General features: G+C 47.3%; 1 protein-coding gene across 3 annotated transcripts in view; it reads right to left on the reverse strand.

The window, feature by feature from the left end:
• SNTG1 (syntrophin gamma 1) overlaps window positions 1-18568 on the reverse strand; it is a 241028-nt gene extending 222460 nt beyond the window's left edge. Inside the window, exons 1-2 of one of the 3 annotated variants that reach the window (XM_081014050.1) lie at window positions 17300-18568; window positions 14942-15953 (exon numbers count right to left, since the gene is read on the reverse strand). The gene's annotated coding sequence lies outside the window, so the exon portion shown is untranslated. The other 2 variants (XM_081014051.1, XM_081014052.1) reach the window with 2 other exon arrangements.
• Between the last annotated feature and the right edge of the window lie 242 nt (window positions 18569-18810).

The raw sequence follows: 18810 nt of genomic DNA on the forward strand, positions 1-18810 counted from the left end.
ATGTCAAAGGGCAAGTAGATAAACAGGTACCGCTCCGGCGGGAAGGTAAACGGTGTTTCCGTGTGCTGCTCTGGTTTCGCCAGAAGCGGCTTAGTCATGCTGGCCACATGACCCAGAAAAACTGTCTGTGGACAAACGTCGGCTGCCTCGGTCAGTAAAGCGAGATGAGCGCCGCAACCCCAGAGTCATTCACGACTGGACTTAACTGTCAGGGGTCCTTTACCTTTTTTTATCTTACAGACTGCCTTGATCACTGAGATCTTCTAGTGAGGAGTTGTTGTTGTTGTTGTTATATATATATATATATATATATATATTATTATTATTATTATTATTTATAGACCACTTCATAGCATAAAGCTGTTGAAGTAGTTTACATGGCAAAACTGGAACTACCTATGCCCCTGAGGTTTGGTTAGCATCACTAGGGACCAAATCTTTACCATAGCAGCACCTACCTTGTAGAACCCCCTGCCAGTAGAAATTCAGCAGGGACCACCTCTGTTTTCTTTCAGACATATTCTGAAAACTGTGCTGTTTAGACAGGGCTTTGCAATACAAATTTCACTTTTAACCAACCTGTGTTTTTCTGATGTTTTTTATTATGTTTTTATGTATGTTCTTTCTAATTTTTATTAAATTTTCTATGTTGCACACCACCTTAATATACTTCCTATGAAAGTGCAGGTAACATTTTAATAAAACAAAATAAATTTTAAGATGCCCTCCCAGACACTGCCGAAACATGTGAAGGTCACTTAGGTAAAAGCAATAATGTTTATTGCAGTTGTACAAATGTGGCACATTACCTTTTTTTATTAAAAATCACGGGTAACACAAAATCAAAAATAACCTCCAGATAGTCACTTCCCAAAAGCACAAAGGGAAATCACCTCTAGGAAGAAATACCATATGGCATGGTGCTAGCATGACTGACAGTTGTCATGTCAGGTCCCTTAGTCTCCTTTGGTGACTTAGATTGTGTCCCTCGTACGGCTTCAAGCTCTTTGGTCACCTATAAACTCATAAGTCCCTTCATCTCCAGTCACCCTTACTGAAATAAAGTACTTAAAACGAACAAGGGCAAGAAGTGGCCTGACAAGAGTATTGCATACCAACGAAATGCAGTCTCAGGCAATGTGAGTCAAGTTTCATAGGCAATAATCTCATGCACATTTCTAAAGTTAGAAATAATAACTTCTGGGAGATTGCTGAATCTGGTATTAAAAATATACTCATTTAAAACAATGTGGACACTCAATGCCTCCTAGCTGCTTGTTTCACTGTCATCTAATGAATGTTTATTACTGAAGCATGAAACGATGACTTATTATAAGGCATGTTATAAAATGCTTCTGCAACATCTGCTAATTGTTTTCTAGCTGCAAATACAAAATTTCTAAATTGTTTTAAAACTCATAATTTCTTAATTTAGCCTAGAGGACAACTGGCCGAATTGACAGTGTGGTGAGAGCCAGTGTGGTGTAGAGGTTAAGAGCAGTCGACTCGTAATCTGGTGAACCGGGTTCGTGTCTCCGCTCCTCCACGTGCAGCTGCTGGGTGACCTTGGGCTAGTCACACTTCTCTGAAGTCTCTCAGCCCCACTCACCTCATAGAGTGTTTGTTGTGGGGGAGGAAGGGAAAGGAGAATGTTAGCTGCTTTGAGACTCCTTAGGGTAGTGATAAAGCGGGATATCAAATCCAAACTCCTCCTCCTCCTCCTCTTCTTCTTCTTCTTCTTCTTTTCAGTCTTAATACTGTGATATGGGGACGGTGATCTGTCTCCATAATCTATGGCTGAAAAACCCATAACTTTCCATTGCAAATTTCTGCTTTGTGAACTTTAGAAAATGGAAGGCTCACATGAGTTGAAACATGTTTTGCCACTCTTTCACATTTAAGTTGGTCCTTGTTTATGTGTATTTTTCAGGAATACATATTTGAGAAAAGTGAGCTACAGGGCCAGACAGTGTGTGTTGTAGAAACACCTTGTCACTGTGCTGAAGGAACAAAAAACGCTGGCATGCAGTGTGGTGCTAAGTCACTCATCCTATTACCACAAAGCGTGTTCTCATTAAAGAGAGAGCACGTGTTGCGGATGGGGCCAGACAAAACATCCTCAGTTGCCAGCCAGGCTGTTGCAAGGGAATTGAATTGATTGGTGACTGTTGTTACTGGGGTAAATTTGATGTTGCCAAGTAAGGGGTGGAGTCAGAGGTTATTTATACTGGGTCCACAGCTTGTTCCTTTCTCTTTCGCTGTGGACACCGGATCACATGGAGCACTTGGACTGTCTGGAGGACAGTGATGCAATCTTCTCATTGTCTGGTTACATTTCTTTATTTCCCCCTTCTTTTAATCCTCTCTAGTCCCTTAAATAATTTAATTCCCTCTTTTTCCTGTTTGATTTCCCACCCCACCCCTTACCCTGTCCTGTGAGAAGATTCTCCCTGTATCTGTGGCTTGCCTTTCCAATAGGGAGAGAGCCCCATTAGGGGCTTTCTTTCGCAAAAAGGTTTCCCCCATTTCTCCTGTTGTAAATTGTGGGGCTAGTCAGGGCCGTTCCCAGCTTAGCTGGAATCACTTTCGTTTATAGTATCCCCGAAGGTTGGCTTTATTTTGAGTGTGTGCAGTGCTGTTGGCCAAAATTTAATCTAGCCTTGGACAGGAGCACTATTTTGAGTTCCTTTAATATTGCTAGGAGACTCAGATTCTCAAGAGCAGAAGCAGGGAGGCCTAGTCGGCCTGCACACAACTTCCAAGCCTAAGTCTGCTACAGGTACCAGTTAATTGTTAAGTCTCTGACACGTGATTCATTCTCTCTATGTATCTGCTTGCAGGCCCAGTTGCTGCTAAGGTATATCTGAGGCAGACAGAGGGCGCCAGAGGTTCTCTGTGCCTCCAGTGACTATGAGCCCGCTGTATATGCTCTTGAACTATGCTGTTTCTGAACAAGTTTATTTTCTCCAAGTTTGTTTTGCCCTGATAGCGGTGACTGCCATTTTAGAGACGAGCCATTGTGGCTTAGTGGCTAAAGTGTAGGACTAGGACCTGGGAGACAGGGTTCATATCCCCCTCTTAGTCATTGTTGTAAAAAACCAAAACAAACTGCTCCTTTTGGGCTATTCTGTTGCTGGGTAGTTCGGCCCATTTGTGATAAAAGAATTTTGGGTTTCTTGAAGGGGTGCTTCCCTCTAAAAGGGCAAGCAGGGGTACCTGGACAAGCTGTGGGCTACCTCAACTCTGCTATTTCACTGGAAATATTTATGCCTGGCCTAGCAGGTGATCCTAGGGCTTTGCCCTAGAATTCAATGGCCTGGAAGCGTTTCCGGCCTGAATAGTGTCCCCATGTGGTCCATGAAGCATTGGTTTCACTGGGTCAGCGCATAGTGCCGGTAATGCCTAGGTTGCAGGATTGGTCCCTGTATGGGACAGCTGCATGCTCCCCCATTCCTCTACCTGGACACTTAGGTCCTTTTGGTGGTTACCTCACTGCGAGGGATGTAACGGGCGCCACGTTTGCAATATGCAAGCGGGAGAAAGCACCTTTGCGTGCCCGCATTGCAGTTTGCTCTGTGCGTTGCAGGGCACGGTGCTGCACGGGCTGCAATTGCATTGCATTGCGTGAGAGATTTGCAGTTGCATTGCATGGAGGGTGTGTGCATTGCATAGAGGGTGTGTGTGCATTGCACGGAGTGTGTAGTTGCATTGTACGAAGTGTGTTGTTGCATTGCACGGAGTGTGTGTGCATTGCATGGAGGGTGTAGTTGCATTGCACAGAGTGTGTTTTTTGCATTGCACGGAGTGTGTGTGCATTACACGGAGTGTGTAGTTGCATTGAACGGAGGGTGTGTGCAGTGCACGGAGTGTGTAGTTGCATTGCACAGAGTGTGTAGTTGCATTGCATGGGGTGTAGTTGCATTGCATGGGGTGTAGTTGCATTGCATGGAGTGTAGTTGCATTGCATGGAGTGTAGTTGCATTGCATGGGGTGTAGTTGCATTGCATGGAGTGTAGTTGCATTGCATGGAGTGTGTGTGCATTGCACGGAGTGTCTAGTTGCATTGAACGGAGTGTGTAGTTGCATTGCATGGAGTGTAGTTGCATTGCATGGAGTGTGTGTGCATTGCACGGAGTGTCTAGTTGCATTGAACGGAGTGTGTAGTTGCATTGCACAGAGTGTGGTTTTTGCATTGCACGGAGTGTATAGTTGCATTGCATGGAGTGTGTGTGCACTGCATGGAGTGTGTTTTTGCATTACACAGAGTGTGTGTCTGAAAAGGAAGCTGGCTCGGCGGCAGCTTTGTCGGGACTTCTTTAGGGGTTCTGGCCAGCGTCGGCCCTGTAAATTTACATATCATGATGGCAGCACAAGATGCCCCCTGCCCAAGCGGGGGGCTGGAAGCTGGCAAGCAATAGCTCAATACCTTTTGCCCATATTCCCATTTTATTTAGGGATCCAGTTGGATATCATTGCTAAAACATACCACTTGCCTATGGAGAAGCTGTCTGCCTTGAAGGAAGTTATTTTGTAATACTTCCTCTGTAGCAAGTGATGCTTCATCAGATCCGATCTTGCTGGGTCACTTAATTAATCATGCAATGGTTGCAATTGCGAAATGAATGCAATAGTCGTTCGCCATGGCAGGATACCTTGAACCCGCACAGGGATTTCAGGTTCATGCTGCTGCTGCTGGATCTTTGCCCTTTGGTTGTTATTTCAAGGGCTGCTGGTGTGCAAAGCCATGGCCTCAAGCCCAGTGTGGTGAGGCGATCATGTGACCTAACTTTCTTGAGTTTTCCCCATTGTAGTAGCAGTTCACATGTGGCCCGAGGAGTCCAGTGACCATCGGATCTGCTTTTGGCCTGATAACCAGGTAGTGGTGAGCGTCTTGGCAAAACAGTCCTCACGCTCCAGCAGAGTCTCCGCCCCTCCGCTCACGTTTTCGAGCTGCGCCGTTTAAGGTTTAATATTGTGCTTTCTGCTCCTGATTACGGGATCCTCTAATGATGTCGCTGACACTCTATCCCATTTTCAGATGGAGCGCTTCAGATCCTGGGCTCCAGACACTCAGCTACTGCCAGAATTTTCCAGACCACCTGTGGCATTTTGACAACAATTAGTAATTACAGAGAGCAGCAGCTTCCATTTCCCCTGCTGCTTTTAGCTCTTATGGGAAGGCCTGGATGGATTTCTTAGACTTAAGCTGGCAGTCCTCGGCTATTCAGATGAACTGGCCCCCATCCTCTGAGCAGATCCTGCAGTATTTGGTCCACCTGCTGCAGATTGGGCATGCGGTTATAACTATTAGAATTCAGTCCGCTGCAATGTCTGTTATACTGAAGCTTTATTTTTCAGAGACCCTTGTATAAAGTTTGTAGTGCGCAGGGCCTTGGAAGGTTGGAATAGGCTCCAACCTCATAGGACAGTGGGCAGGAAGTCTGTCAATTTTTACCTATGCAGTAGCTGCAACAAGTTAAAACTTGTCTGCTGGTTAAAGATCAAGGCGAGACTCCTTTCAGTATTCCATTGCCTTTTGGTGCACTGAGGGTTGGGGAAATGGTTGTTGGTGCCAGCACGGGGCTGAGAGTCTGGAGGCTTATTGCTTCAGGACTTTTCCTTATCCGCTTTGGAGCTGGTCATTAGAGTTGGGAACTCTAAAACAGACTTAGTGGGCAGGAGTGCCACAATCTGGCTTCCCGACACAGGTGAGGAGGGCCCTTGCCCAGTTATGGATAACAGAATATTTGGCTTTTCATTCCCCTGGGGGCTGGCCCGCTCCTAGTGCATGAAAATGGGTTCCCGTTAGCCAAGCATCAATGTGCTTACCTCGTGCACCAGTTATTACGGCCTGCGGCTTGCTTACCGCTGAACACGCCTCATTCCTTCCGAATAGGTGCTGCTGCAAAGGCTGCACACTGGGGGCCTGTCAGTAGACAGGATTTTGAATACGGGTCATTGGAAGTCTGACGCTGACAAGGGTTATATCAGGAAGTGTCACAATGATGTCTGTGCTGATGCTTGTCTGTTATTTCCTTTTTTCATAGGAGCAGCTGTGCACATTTGGGCCACAGCATTGTACACTGGGCTGGCAAGCGCGCTGACGAGTCTGGACTGGGGCGCCATCTCAGTCTTCCTGCCCATGTGAACATATACTGGCTGTCCAGATGGGGAATGCTTTGGGAAGAGATCCTTCCTTTGGTGCGGTCGAGTGTGACCTGTGCAGATCCTCCCGCAGTGCTGGTGGTACAGCTGGGCGAGAATGATTTGCTGTCTTCCCTTAGTTTTACAGGGAGTAGCTGCATTTCTTGCCCCCTCCACTGTTGCCCCCTCTACTTTGAGGTCTTATAAAAAGGCCTGGGCAGATTTTTTATTATTTAATGGACAGACGGTTGAGGAGGTTACTGCCCCCCATTCTTCCTCTCAGGTGCTCAAGTATTTGGCACATCTATTCCAGATGCGCCGGGCGGCCAGGACGCTGCGACTTCATTCGGCAGCGATTTCCTTTTTTAGCAGGGCATTTTTAAACAAGGATCCGTGTGGGAAGTTTGTGGTGCGCAGAGCTGTGGAAGGTTGAGGGCGTCTCACTCCCTCTAAGCCTATTCCTAGACGGCCTATTACATTAGAGTTGCTGGCGCAGATGCATACTAAATTGCGTAGCATCTGTTGGTCTAAATTCGAGGCCCGTTTGTTTTCTGCAGCTTTCTCATTGGCTTTCTTTGGGGCCCTGAGAGTAGGAGAGGTGGTCCTTGAGCCAAAGCGGGATGGAGGTTCCAGGGGCTTGTTGTTGCAGGACGTGAGTATGTCTCCGTCTGACTTGCAAATTAATATCAGAAACTCAAAGACGGATCAGCTGGGTAGGGGAGCCGTTATCAGGCTCCCGGCGTCTGGGGAAGGTGGCCCTTGTCCGGTAAAGGACCTTAAGCGGTACCTGGCCTTGCGACCAGTGGGTGAAGGGCCCCTGTTTATTCACGAAGATGGGCACCCATTAGTACGGCATCAATTCACTAAGGTGATGCGTAAAGCTATTGTAGCGTGTGGGCTTGAGGCTTCGGAGTTCGCACCTCACTCCTTCCGGATTGGTGCTGCAACTACAGCCGCCCATTGGGGTTTATCCGTGAAGAGGATAAAGGACTTGGGTCGATGGAGATCGGATGCTTTCAAAACGTATGTGAGGAAATAATGTGGCTGTGTACTTACATTTCTGTTTTAACCCTAGGTCCGGGCACTATCCGTATCTGGATAGTGGGCCACAGTATTGTGCATTGGGACGCTGACAGAGCTCGTCAGTCTGGATTGGGAGATGGCCTGGGCCTTCCGCAGCATGTGCAGGTGTCCTGGATCTCCAGAAGGGGGATGCGTTGGAGGGAATTCTTGCCACTCATGAAAAGGCGTGTCCTCCTGCTTGGCCCACCTTCAGCGATTGTGGTGCAGCTTGGGGAGAATGATATGGTTTCTTTTCCTTGCTATACGCTGCGTACTGTTATTTTACAGGACCTAAGGGAGTTGGCGGCTATGGTGCCTAATATGAAATTGATTTGGTCACAGTTGCTTCAGCGCCGCATTTGGTGGGGCAGTCCTTGCCCAGCATCCACTGAGAAAGTTAGGAAGCGGATTAATTCCGCGGTGGGCAAGTTGGTGGTGAGCTTGGGCGGATGCGTGATTCCTCACCCTCGTATTTCGTTTAAGGAGGAAGTCTTATACAGGGCTGATGGGGTTCATCTTTCCACGTCTGGGAATGATGTATGGTTGGATGCAGTGGTGTCCAAGTTGAGGGTGTGGTTTGCTTTGTGAGTGGTTGGCGGCGAGCATAAGGGCTCGGGTGGCGGTTAGGCATTGGTTAAATTGGTTGGTGGAGGGGTATGGATTGGCTGTGCCTACCCCTCCAATGCTGCTGCGGAATGGGAATTCCGTTAAAGGAATTCTGGGGCTTACCATCCCCTTGTCCAAACCCCTGGAATCGGGTGCGGGCCGTGTAAGACCCCAAGGCGCAGGCAGGGAGGAACTGAAGGGTCTGTAACGCAGCCCCAGTTGCCCTGCTTGTTCCTCCACACTGACTTACGCTGGAATCCGGGAGTCAGTGCTATCCCCCAAGGCGGGGGGGATAGCTAGTCATAACCAATGCCTACGCAACCACTCACAATTTTGTATGATAATAAAAGTTGTGGCCAAAATTATGCCAAAAACCTTAAACAAAAATTATGTGTGATGTGTGAGTTATTGGGGTAGGGATGATTTGGGGGACCTCAGCACGCAAAGCGTGTTCTCATTAAAGAGAGAGCACGTGTTGCGGATGGGGCCAGACAAAACATCCTCAGTTGCCAGCCAGGCTGTTGCAAGGGAATTGAATTGATTGGTGACTGTTGTTACTGGGGTAAATTTGATGTTGCCAAGTAAGGGGTGGAGTCAGAGGTTATTTATACTGGGTCCACAGCTTGTTCCTTTCTCTTTCGCTGTGGACACCGGATCACCCGCCCGCCCGCCCTTGTTTGGGCTTCGCTCTGACCTTGCTATTGCCTGTCATGGGGTCGTCCGCCTTGGTGCGGGGGCCTAGTAGGAATTTTTCCTTTTGGCTGATTAGTGTGTGCCAATTGGGTTTTGCCTACTACGTAGCAAATCGTCACAACTTGTAAGGTTGGCGGTTAGGCATTGGTTAAATTGGTTGGTGGAGGGGTATGGATTGGCTGTGCCTACCCCTCCAATGCTGCTGCGGAATGGGAATTCCGTTAAAGGAATTCTGGGGCTTACCATCCCCTTGTCCAAACCCCTGGAATCGGGTGCGGGCCGTGTAAGACCCCAAGGCGCAGGCAGGGAGGAACTGAAGGGTCTGTAACGCAGCCCCAGTTGCCCTGCTTGTTCCTCCACACTGACTTACGCTGGAATCCGGGAGTCAGTGCTATCCCCCAAGGCGGGGGGGATAGCTAGTCATAACCAATGCCTACGCAACCACTCACAATTTTGTATGATAATAAAAGTTGTGGCCAAAATTATGCCAAAATTCTCTGAAGTCTCTCAGCCCCACTCACCTCATAGAGTGTTTGTTGTGGGGGAGGAAGGGAAAGGAGAATGTTAGCTGCTTTGAGACTCCTTAGGGTAGTGATAAAGCGGGATATCAAATCCAAACTCCTCCTCCTCCTCCTCTTCTTCTTCTTCTTCTTCTTTTCAGTCTTAATACTGTGATATGGGGACGGTGATCTGTCTCCATAATCTATGGCTGAAAAACCCATAACTTTCCATTGCAAATTTCTGCTTTGTGAACTTTAGAAAATGGAAGGCTCACATGAGTTGAAACATGTTTTGCCACTCTTTCACATTTAAGTTGGTCCTTGTTTATGTGTATTTTTCAGGAATACATATTTGAGAAAAGTGAGCTACAGGGCCAGACAGTGTGTGTTGTAGAAACACCTTGTCACTGTGCTGAAGGAACAAAAAACGCTGGCATGCAGTGTGGTGCTAAGTCACTCATCCTATTACCACAATAACTTTCCCTTGCACAATGGAACTTCCCCACTTTCCTCCCTCCACATGCCCCCTAAATCTATTTATGGAAGGGGAGCCTCTCAACCTTCTGGAGCAGATTTGAGAAAGTGAGTTCCATTGCACACAATGCTTGTCAATCAAATGCAATACATGCTTATCGTGGTTTATCATTGTGTGTGTGATTCTCAGGCCCAATGTAATCCTTTGTAATATAGCGCTCTGTGCGAGGCCAACATTTGGTGGCCCAAAATGGACTTTATGTCCCCTTAGCTTAGTCCCCTGTGCGAGGGAACCACCCACACCACCCTAAATCCAATGCTGCTTATATGCTTGCTCATACTTAGTGTGAGTTAGTTAAAAACGTTTCCAATCCCTTCCTCATATCTGGAACAGAGGAAGGAAGGTAGGTGCATAAGCCCAAGGCTTGCCTAAATGTCTTCTCATTAAAACAGAGGTCGGGAGCAGGCCTGACCTCTCTAGCTTGTTCCTGTGGCTCTCCCATCCATCACCCTGCTCTGCACTGCCTTTGGGTGCTCTGACGTGACTGGAACAGGCTCCTGAACTATGAAAATGCCTCATCTTCACCAGAATGGGTAGAGAAGGGTGGAGAACCCTCTAATTAGTCTCTGGTTGGAATGCATCCAATATACAAAGGAAAGGGTCACCATCTGTTGCTCCACACACTTTGTCTCTGGACCCATCCACCACTGCCGGCATACTCCATAAGCTGTCCATGAGGGAATACAGTCCTCAGAGGGAAGAAGATTCTTACAAGGCCATCAAGTCCTAAGAGTGTTGGTAGCCTAGTAATACAGACAAATGTGGGAGTAATATTATCATAACCATCTTGGAAGCCAGGATATGGGAGTTGCAGCGGTGTCATTGGCTGGACAATATTCTAACACACTACTTCAAGAAGTATTTCAATTAGTCTATTCCCCCCCCCCTTCCACATCTCCCATTTTTGCACAGGGGAAGAAATCCTTATGACAATTTGAAAATTTTCCAGTTGCTGATTCCCCTGTCCATACACACTCTAGATGTTCCTTGCAAGTCACCTTTCTGTATAAATGTAGCAGGTACAGACATTCTAGCAAAATATAAGATTATAAAACTGATTCAAAAAGCACTGGGGTCAAGAAGGGATTCAGCTGATGAGAGGGAAGCTCATATCTTTCAGCATTTAATGCAAGCTCTGAGGGACATCAATATGAGGTACTTCTTCCATCTTGGTGGCCTCCAGAAAATTCAAATATAAAAATCATTTGAAGAATTAGGCTTACAGGTTTACTCATGCATCGAAAAGCATGAGAACTGCATCCATGTTAATTTTGACAGTCTGTCAGCAATAAACATGTTCTCCCATCTCCCATATATGTAAGATTCACCTCCTCCACTCTCTTACTGACTTAAAGCAGGTCAGTGTAAAACCTGGTGGCGATTGCCCTCATTGTGGCCTCAGCTTCAGTGTTCTTCTATTGGCAGAGGATGAAGGTGAAAGACTGCAGGGAAGTGTGGGTGCAGAGGACTAAATTGTAAGCAAACACAATATGCAGGACTGTAGAATAGGTTCACTGCCTACATTGTGTATGGACAGCTTAACTTGCAATTTCCATGCTTTGGAGTGCACCTAAGAAAGCCTTAGCTCTTCTCTTTTAAACAGCTTTCTAATATCCCTGGATATGTATTGAATATAGTTGTAGTCTTAAGAGTCAGAAATATGGTCTAATGAAAGTCAGCAGAATTTTTGGGACATCTACAGCAAAATTATCAATACAATGGCATTAATTGTAGCAAATTATACAAGCCAAATAAGACTGAGGATCCAATATGCATATTTACTTGGGAATCAGCCCCACTTAACTCAACAGGCCTTTAATTCTGAGTAGATATGCAAGGGAAAGAAAGGAGGACTTTGAAAGGGCATACGCCAATGCATATCCCCCCCCCCCCCCGCCATCCTCCGGCTGAAGTCAGAGCTATCCTATCTTCCAACTTTGTTTCTGTTATAAAACAGAAATCTAGTTTTGAAATCTAGGGCTGATCCAAACATGCTTTCTTTATGATAAATTCAATAGGACTTACTATTGAATTTAACCGAGTAGACACGGTTAGGGTTACAAGTTACCTCTTCACATTTTACAATAGTAAAATAGTAGCCAGAATTAAATAATTTGAATTAGTGCCTGCCTGCATATGAATAGCAGATATGAGAAGACACTAAGAGCCAAATGTGAAAGGGGGTAATATGGTTCCTTCATCAATTTCTAAGTGACTACAACACAGTTGTGGTTGCTACTGGGGGTTTTTTTCCCCTGTTCACAAATTGGCCTTTACTTCTGCTTAGCACTTTAGTGGGACAAAATAACTTATTTAATAAAGTATGTGAAAAACTACTTTGACCCCAAAAACAGAATCACTCATCTAACTATTTAAGCTGAAAAAGTGAGAGAATAAACTTATTTCTCCAGATTGCTTTATCAGGTTAGCCGCTAGATGTTACACAAAAAAGAAGAGATTGTTACTCCTCCTCCATCTCGCACCCTTGTTTAACATCCAGCTGGCTAAAGAGTTCTGGTGAACTCCAAAACTTGGTCACTATTCTGTGAAACTTTGAGTGGTCCTAACGAAAGTATTGCCAGAATGTGGTTTTTGAAGAGGGGGGGAAATATGTTCCAACATGCCTTTCTTGGCTTTTTTTCGTAGCTGAAGTAATTTAGTAAAACAGAGGATCCTCGGGGTTTATTTCCAACTCTGTGATTTTATGGTTCTATTAACATCTCATTAGTTTGTCTAGCCAGAATCACTACACTGTGCTGATCAGTCACCAGATTGTAGGACCCCCTCCCATCCTCCACTTAAGCAAGGCACATATTAAGTCCATTAGTTCTCATGACAGTATTAGGCTAAACCGCAGAATTATATGAGGACAGAAAACAAAACATGCATTTGGTGCCTGGATTTGGTCGAGGACCCCTGGTTTCCCAAAAATCATCTGCTTATCTCATCAGCTACTGTTAAGTCATTTCTGCTTGTCAAAGGGGACCACTCTATGCACTCTAAATAAATCCCAGCCTTCAGGCAAGGTTTAGCGTTCTGTACACAGTATTGTACAGGCACTTTAGTGAAAGACTGCCTCTCTGCCACTGCATGGGGAACTACTACAATAAGTCCATATGTATAGTTCAGAGGCAGACTGCATTGCCAATCAAGTCTTCCCCCTCTAATTAACATTAAGACCAGGCAGGCAGGCAGGGTGTGTAAAATGCTATACCTTTGAAGCACATTTTTTTCTCAAACAATTCTGGGCTGCTGTTTGCTATGGTTTGCTGGGAATTGTAGCTCTCTAAACTACAGTGCCCAAAATTCTTTTTTCTTTTCTTTTTTTAGGAGGCAGTGCTAAAGGTACACAGGCATACCTCTTACATATTGCGGGTTCTTTTCCAGACCACCACAATAAAGCAAGTTACACACAAATCGTTTCTCAGTGAATCTAAAAGTTATATTTACACTGTACTGAAGTCTATTAAGCCGTGCTCCCCTGACAGCGGGGGGGGGGGACCCAGATCCAGGACTAGGCAACTCCACTCCCAGTGCCAGAAAGAGGGAGGGGGGCTTCCTTCCCCTGGAAGCAGCCAGACTCCCTACAGCTGCACCCATATACCCTCATAAGCAGCAGTATTTGTGAAGCACAAGAAAGTGAATCACAATAAAATGAGGTATGCCTAAAGTGTGTACGCAGTCATCATCACAGCAGGTAGAAATAATCATCCCAACAATCTAAAAACACTTCAGGTTCTTATGACTGAGAAATATGAACCTTGCTGATGCAGTTCTGGAAGTGCATTTAGACAGCTAATATACAGGACCTATTTCCTCACCTGGTGACAGCCAGGTACAATACCTGGTTGAAAGATGGATTATATATTCCGCCTTTTGCTATGAACTGATTTAAATTATTCTCTTTATTCCAACAAGATCAGCAGATATAGCACTATACAGAGCAACATAAGGAAAGTGCACATTGATCCCTGCCCCAAGAAGCTTATGACAATCCATGTTCTCTACGATGTACAGCTAAAATATCATGCTACAATATGCTGAAACTACATTTAATTGTATCTACTAATAATGGCTGTCACAAAATACCCAAAGTTGGAAGCACGGGCCAGAATAAAGTGCATCAAACAGGGAAGCTTTATGGTTGGTTGGTTGGGGTTTTTGTTTTTTTGTTTTTTAAAAAATCAAACTACTGGGCAGCATCCCAGATACAAACCTGCCAATTTCATTTTAGTTTAGTTTTCCGCAACATACATCAAGATACCATTGCATGCAATCCCACTCCTTACCATAATATGTGACAAAGTTCATTTATGCAAGTCAAACCAAAAAAAAAAGCCGTCTCTGCCTCCACACCTCCCCCACATGCACCTTCGATAGATGCACATGCTGATCTTAATGTGCTCACTTGGAACAGATCAAGCTAGTAGAAAAATGCCCACAATTGCCTATAAATCTGTTTAATGGCTCTTACGCTGCAAATCTTTGAGGGTAAAGCAGAATGCAAAAAGCAAGGGCAATGTGGAAAATATTGCAGTTTGCAGTCTCAAGGAAGAGAGAATAGCCGGCTGGCTCCATTCACTAATTGTGCTGAGAGGGAGAAGTGGAGATCTCAGTGTTTTCAATGTGACAGGCTTGCCACAACTGATGAGTTTCAAGATAATAATGATTACAATTCCATAGGCCTTAGAATATGTTTCAAAAAATACACACAAAACTTAATATTAGACTCAGACACCCACTCTGTGCTATTAACACACTAAACTGAAATCATACAGAATTCAGCAGCCGTTTTTGTGACAGATTTCCAGCTCCACAGTGACCCTCACAAGGGTAAGTAGTTCCAGAGGCAAGAAACAGACCACACACACAGAGCACATGGGCTGCATATAAAAAGATATTTGAGAAGAGCACCACCAACAACAACACAGTCTATGTATCCAAGACAAATCAACAGAGGCACAGCTGAAATGTAAGAACTGCTGGACGAATGTGCCTTTTGCTTTACAAAAGACTTGGCATTTACCTGGGGAACTAATGGCAAAACGGCAGGCAGGCACATTTGCGCTGTTAGCTCTGTTGTGCTCACGGACCCCGCACCGGGTCTCAAAGGTATGTCAGCACTGAAACAGAAGCATCTCCAGTGCTTTTCAGAGCTGGACAGATGGTGTACTGCAACAGAGCTTCTTGCAAATGAAAGCACACTAGGAACACCCATTCAAAATGTAGAACTGCATTTAGTACAGGGACCATGCCCTCTTCCCCCTTCCAGGTCCCAAGAGAGAGTAACAGCAACATTAGCGTCTTAATATTTTTTTATTTAAAAAATGCCACACCAGAGGCAACCTTTTCCTGGCGAGCATCACCCCCCCCCCAAAAAAAAAACACCACCACCACTTACTTGCTGACATGCTCGCTCTCACTGGAATGCCGGACTTTCAACTCCCCGAACCTCCTCTGGAAACTTGTTTCCCCAATATTCCCAATCCACGCAGTTAAGAGAAGCGCCGCCGTGGCAAGGCGCTAGCCCGCTGACTTCCGACCGCGGCGCCCATTGCTTAAGAGTCGCAACTTGCACTCCGGAGGTTTCCAAGCGCTGGGCTCTGTGGAAGTCTCTGTGGAGAGCTCCAGACTGGAGAGGGAAGGGAATCAGCGATCCCTGCTTGCATCTGCGGGGGGGGGGGGGGAGAGGAGCACGGCAGAGCAGCTACTTCGCGGCGTCCATCCGAAAGGGAAGGGAGGCGGGGGCGAGCCAAGAGGTAGCAGCAGCAGCCGCGATCGCCCTTTCAGCAGCAGCAGCAGCAGCAGCAGCAGCGAGGCGAGAGCCGGTCTAGAGTCGCCAGCAGCAGCAGCGGCGGCGGCGGCGCTTCCTGGCGCTGGGTGTGCAGGCTGGAGGCGCTGTCCATGCCTGCGGGTGTCGACCTGTAAGCCAAGCCCCGGGCAGCTCCGCCGAACTCCCGCCTGGCGCCCTTCCTGGCTCGTTCTCGGGGACGGGAACCTGGGCGCTCGCCAGCGTGTGGCTTAGAAATGCCTCATCCTCTGCAGGTGGAGCAGGCGCTCCGAAGGACGACCCGGGAAGATCGGGCCCTTTCCTAACCGACCCCTACTGGGGAAAAGAGAGAGGAGGAAGAGAAGGAGGCGGCGGCGGGACGCCGGGAAGGAAGTTTTCAAGCGCGCTGCTGGTTAGCAAAGGGGGCGCCATCCATCGGAAGGCAGAGGCTTCCCTGAAGAGGAAATTAATTTGCGGGGGCAAATGAAGGTCCGCCGCCCTTCTCCCGCAGGAGATTTGCCATCATTCCAGAATCTCTTCGACGGCCATGTATTCCTCTCGCTGCTGCCCCAGATGTGGGGGCGTCGATCCTGCTCTGTGGTACCAAGCTGTCCAGCGGGGAGTGAAGTCGAGAATCGCTAAACTAGAGGAAGAAAAAGAAAAAGGATTCGTCGGGAGCTGAACTACAAAGAAGAGACGGCTAGGCATTCCGCCCCAAGCAAGTCCAGGAGTTCCCTGCCACTGTTGCAACGAGCACGTGTTGCACAAAGTTACGATTCCCCCCCCCTCCTCGTCGGGGGGCGGCCAGCTTTTGTTTTCTGCGGGGGCGGAAAGAGGAGAAGGGGGGTGCTTCCACCGGGAGGGGGGTGGCGGGGAGGAGAGTCGGAATAGCCAACAGCCAGAAGCGTGAAGCGTGAAGCTGAGTTTAATAGGTGTTTTACATGCAGAAGGAACTGGGTCTCCGGGTGGCTGCTCATCCCCGCTTCTCGGGGCTAAACTGATGAAACGTGCAGCTTACTTGGAAGTCAGCTAGCCTCATTCATTTAATGGTGCTTGATCCCCAAATAAGTGTAAGGAAGGGAGGGAGAAGTGGGTCAAAGTCGGAGCACATACTAGAAATCACCGAAATAACGTAAGCCGCCCCCTTTCAGTCCCCAAACCCAGCCGTGGAGTGTTTGAGCATGTGTTTGAGTGCCTTTTCCTTCACTAGTATCCCAACGGGCCAACCTCTAAACATTTGGGGTAAGGACAAAGGCACCGGGTTAAGTGTCTTGACCTGCAGAAAGGCTTGAGAGACGCTAGCATAAATTCATTTCAGACGCCAAAAGGCGCCGACGAGCAAGCAGGTGCCTGGTGGGAGTTTTACATCAGAGTGTCTCACAGCAGGCGACTTGTGATCAAAAACCATCACATAAAAACGGGATCTTCAAGACGCCATAAGATTTAAGCACTGCAATCACGATGGTGATTTTCTTTTTAAAGAAAAAGAAAAAAAGCTTGCTACTCAAAGCTGCGTTACTGGGTGGTGCTCGGCTCCATCCATCGCCCTTCAGAATGGGAAGGCGTTTTGTTTGCACAGCTTTTTGCTGCAACCCACTCTCGACCCTTTACATTTCACTAAGCAGAGAAAGAAAACGGTGGCTCCTCTGACTCCGAAAAATACAGCCTTAGAGCGTCCCAAACGCGGAGACTCTCCCATCCCTCCCCCCCCCCGCCCGAATCCGATTCTGCTGCGTTTTACTTCTACTCCACCGCGAGAGCTAAGATCGCGACGCACCTGGCAAGCCAAGCTGCTTAACAAGCCAACCCGTCGTGGTGGGCGGGTGGGTTTGCTGGATCTGTTTTTGTTCTGATTTCTGTATCACACTAAAAAAGGAAGGAACAGAGAAACGGCCTGGATAATTCCTCAAGAACACCGTCACCATAACTCTGGCCATAAAAAAAACGTTCTACAGTACTTGCGCCGAAGAAAAGGGAAGACATACCTACGCTAGTGGAGAGGCACATTCAGGCTCAGGGGCGGGCGGGGCAGGAAGACGAGCTCCTTTTCTCTGATTGGCTGTTGCTGTTTCGTGTCACGCGGCCGCCTGTTTCCTGAGTCTCCCCGCATCTCCGCCCTGGTCCTTATAGGGAAGGAGGGCGAGGGACGGAGGTTCTCTCTCTCCCTGTGCCTCCTCCACCTGCGCGTTTAGTGTTTTCCAATTAAAAGGCAGCTGGTTAGGAAAGAATCCACCTGCATAGATAAACTGCAGGATTGGAGCCAATAGCAGACGTTCCCTCGCGCCTCGTCTCTCAGGCTCTTTCCCGCCGTTGGCCTTTGCTAAGAACCTGCTGCAGGAACACACGGACGCAGAAACATATACATGTGTACATAAATTGGAAGGGCTCCTTGTTCCATGAGGTGCTAATAACACGCCCCTTTCAAGGGCTGTGAGGCGGAAAAGCAATTAAGGAGAGGGGATCGGCTTCCTTAAGCACCCACGGAAAGCGCTGGGCAGATGATGGCGCCCCGCCTGGGGGAGGCGGCGAGCTCTTAATTCCCCCCGCGAGGAGAAGAATCGCAGCTCGCTAAGTAGGTGAAGACAGAGGCAGCATCTTGAGGCGCCTCAGGCGTCCTTCTTGCAGCATGTTCTCTCTCCCTCCCAGTGCGAGGAGTTCTACCTTCAGACTGGTTGCCGTTTCTTTAAAAACAAAAGGAAGGTCGAGATGGCTCTTCCATCTCTCTTATACTTGTTTGGTTGGTTATCTTTTTTAAGGCGTGGAGACAATGGAGTGAGGAATCCTCTTTGGTTTCCCTCTTGAGGAGCTTCTCTCCTAAGTGAAGGGATGCTCTGAACCCTTTGGGCAGAAGAAGGAGCCAGTCTGGCACGTGGATGCTAAGCTGGCTGGCCATTTTGAAAGAGCTGATAAAGCACTGAACTACAAGAAACATGCTGCATTTTTTCCGTGTATTTACTGGGAAACCGCAAGGTCCACCTTGTTCTACGTTTGTCAAAATACTGTGAGAAAGTCATGCACACACCATGACAAGGGGGACCTTGCAGTGTGGAGTGCTTCTGTTCACTGTCCCAGCCATGCCCATTTCCAGGATACTCCATGCTGTTTCCCTTCTTGTTTTCTCCTAACAGTCAGCATTATTTAGCCACTGAGCATGCTGAGCCTTCCTTAGATTGCATTCATGCACCTCCCAACAACATTTTTTTGTACTTCTGCAAAATTTGGGCTTTCCCTGAGCCAACTACGGAATTTCCTGAGGTGGCTTCAAATACAAGAACTACTAGGGAGGTATAAATTCTCTCCCACAGTCCTCAGATGTTCTGAGTCCTGCTCACCTGCTGAACCCACAGCAGGTCTGAGAAGAAACCACCTCATGGAAAGAGGCCACCCAGAAAGGCAGCCTATGCTTGCAGAAAATCAGTCAAACCAATAGTAATGGCTGCCAGAGAGCAGCCAGATGTTAGTCGAGGTGCGGGGAACTTTTGGCCCTTCAGAAGTTGCTG

This window comes from Podarcis pityusensis (assembly GCF_964106645.2).
Source record: "Podarcis pityusensis genome assembly, chromosome: 7".
NCBI lineage: Eukaryota > Metazoa > Chordata > Lepidosauria > Squamata > Lacertidae > Podarcis > Podarcis pityusensis.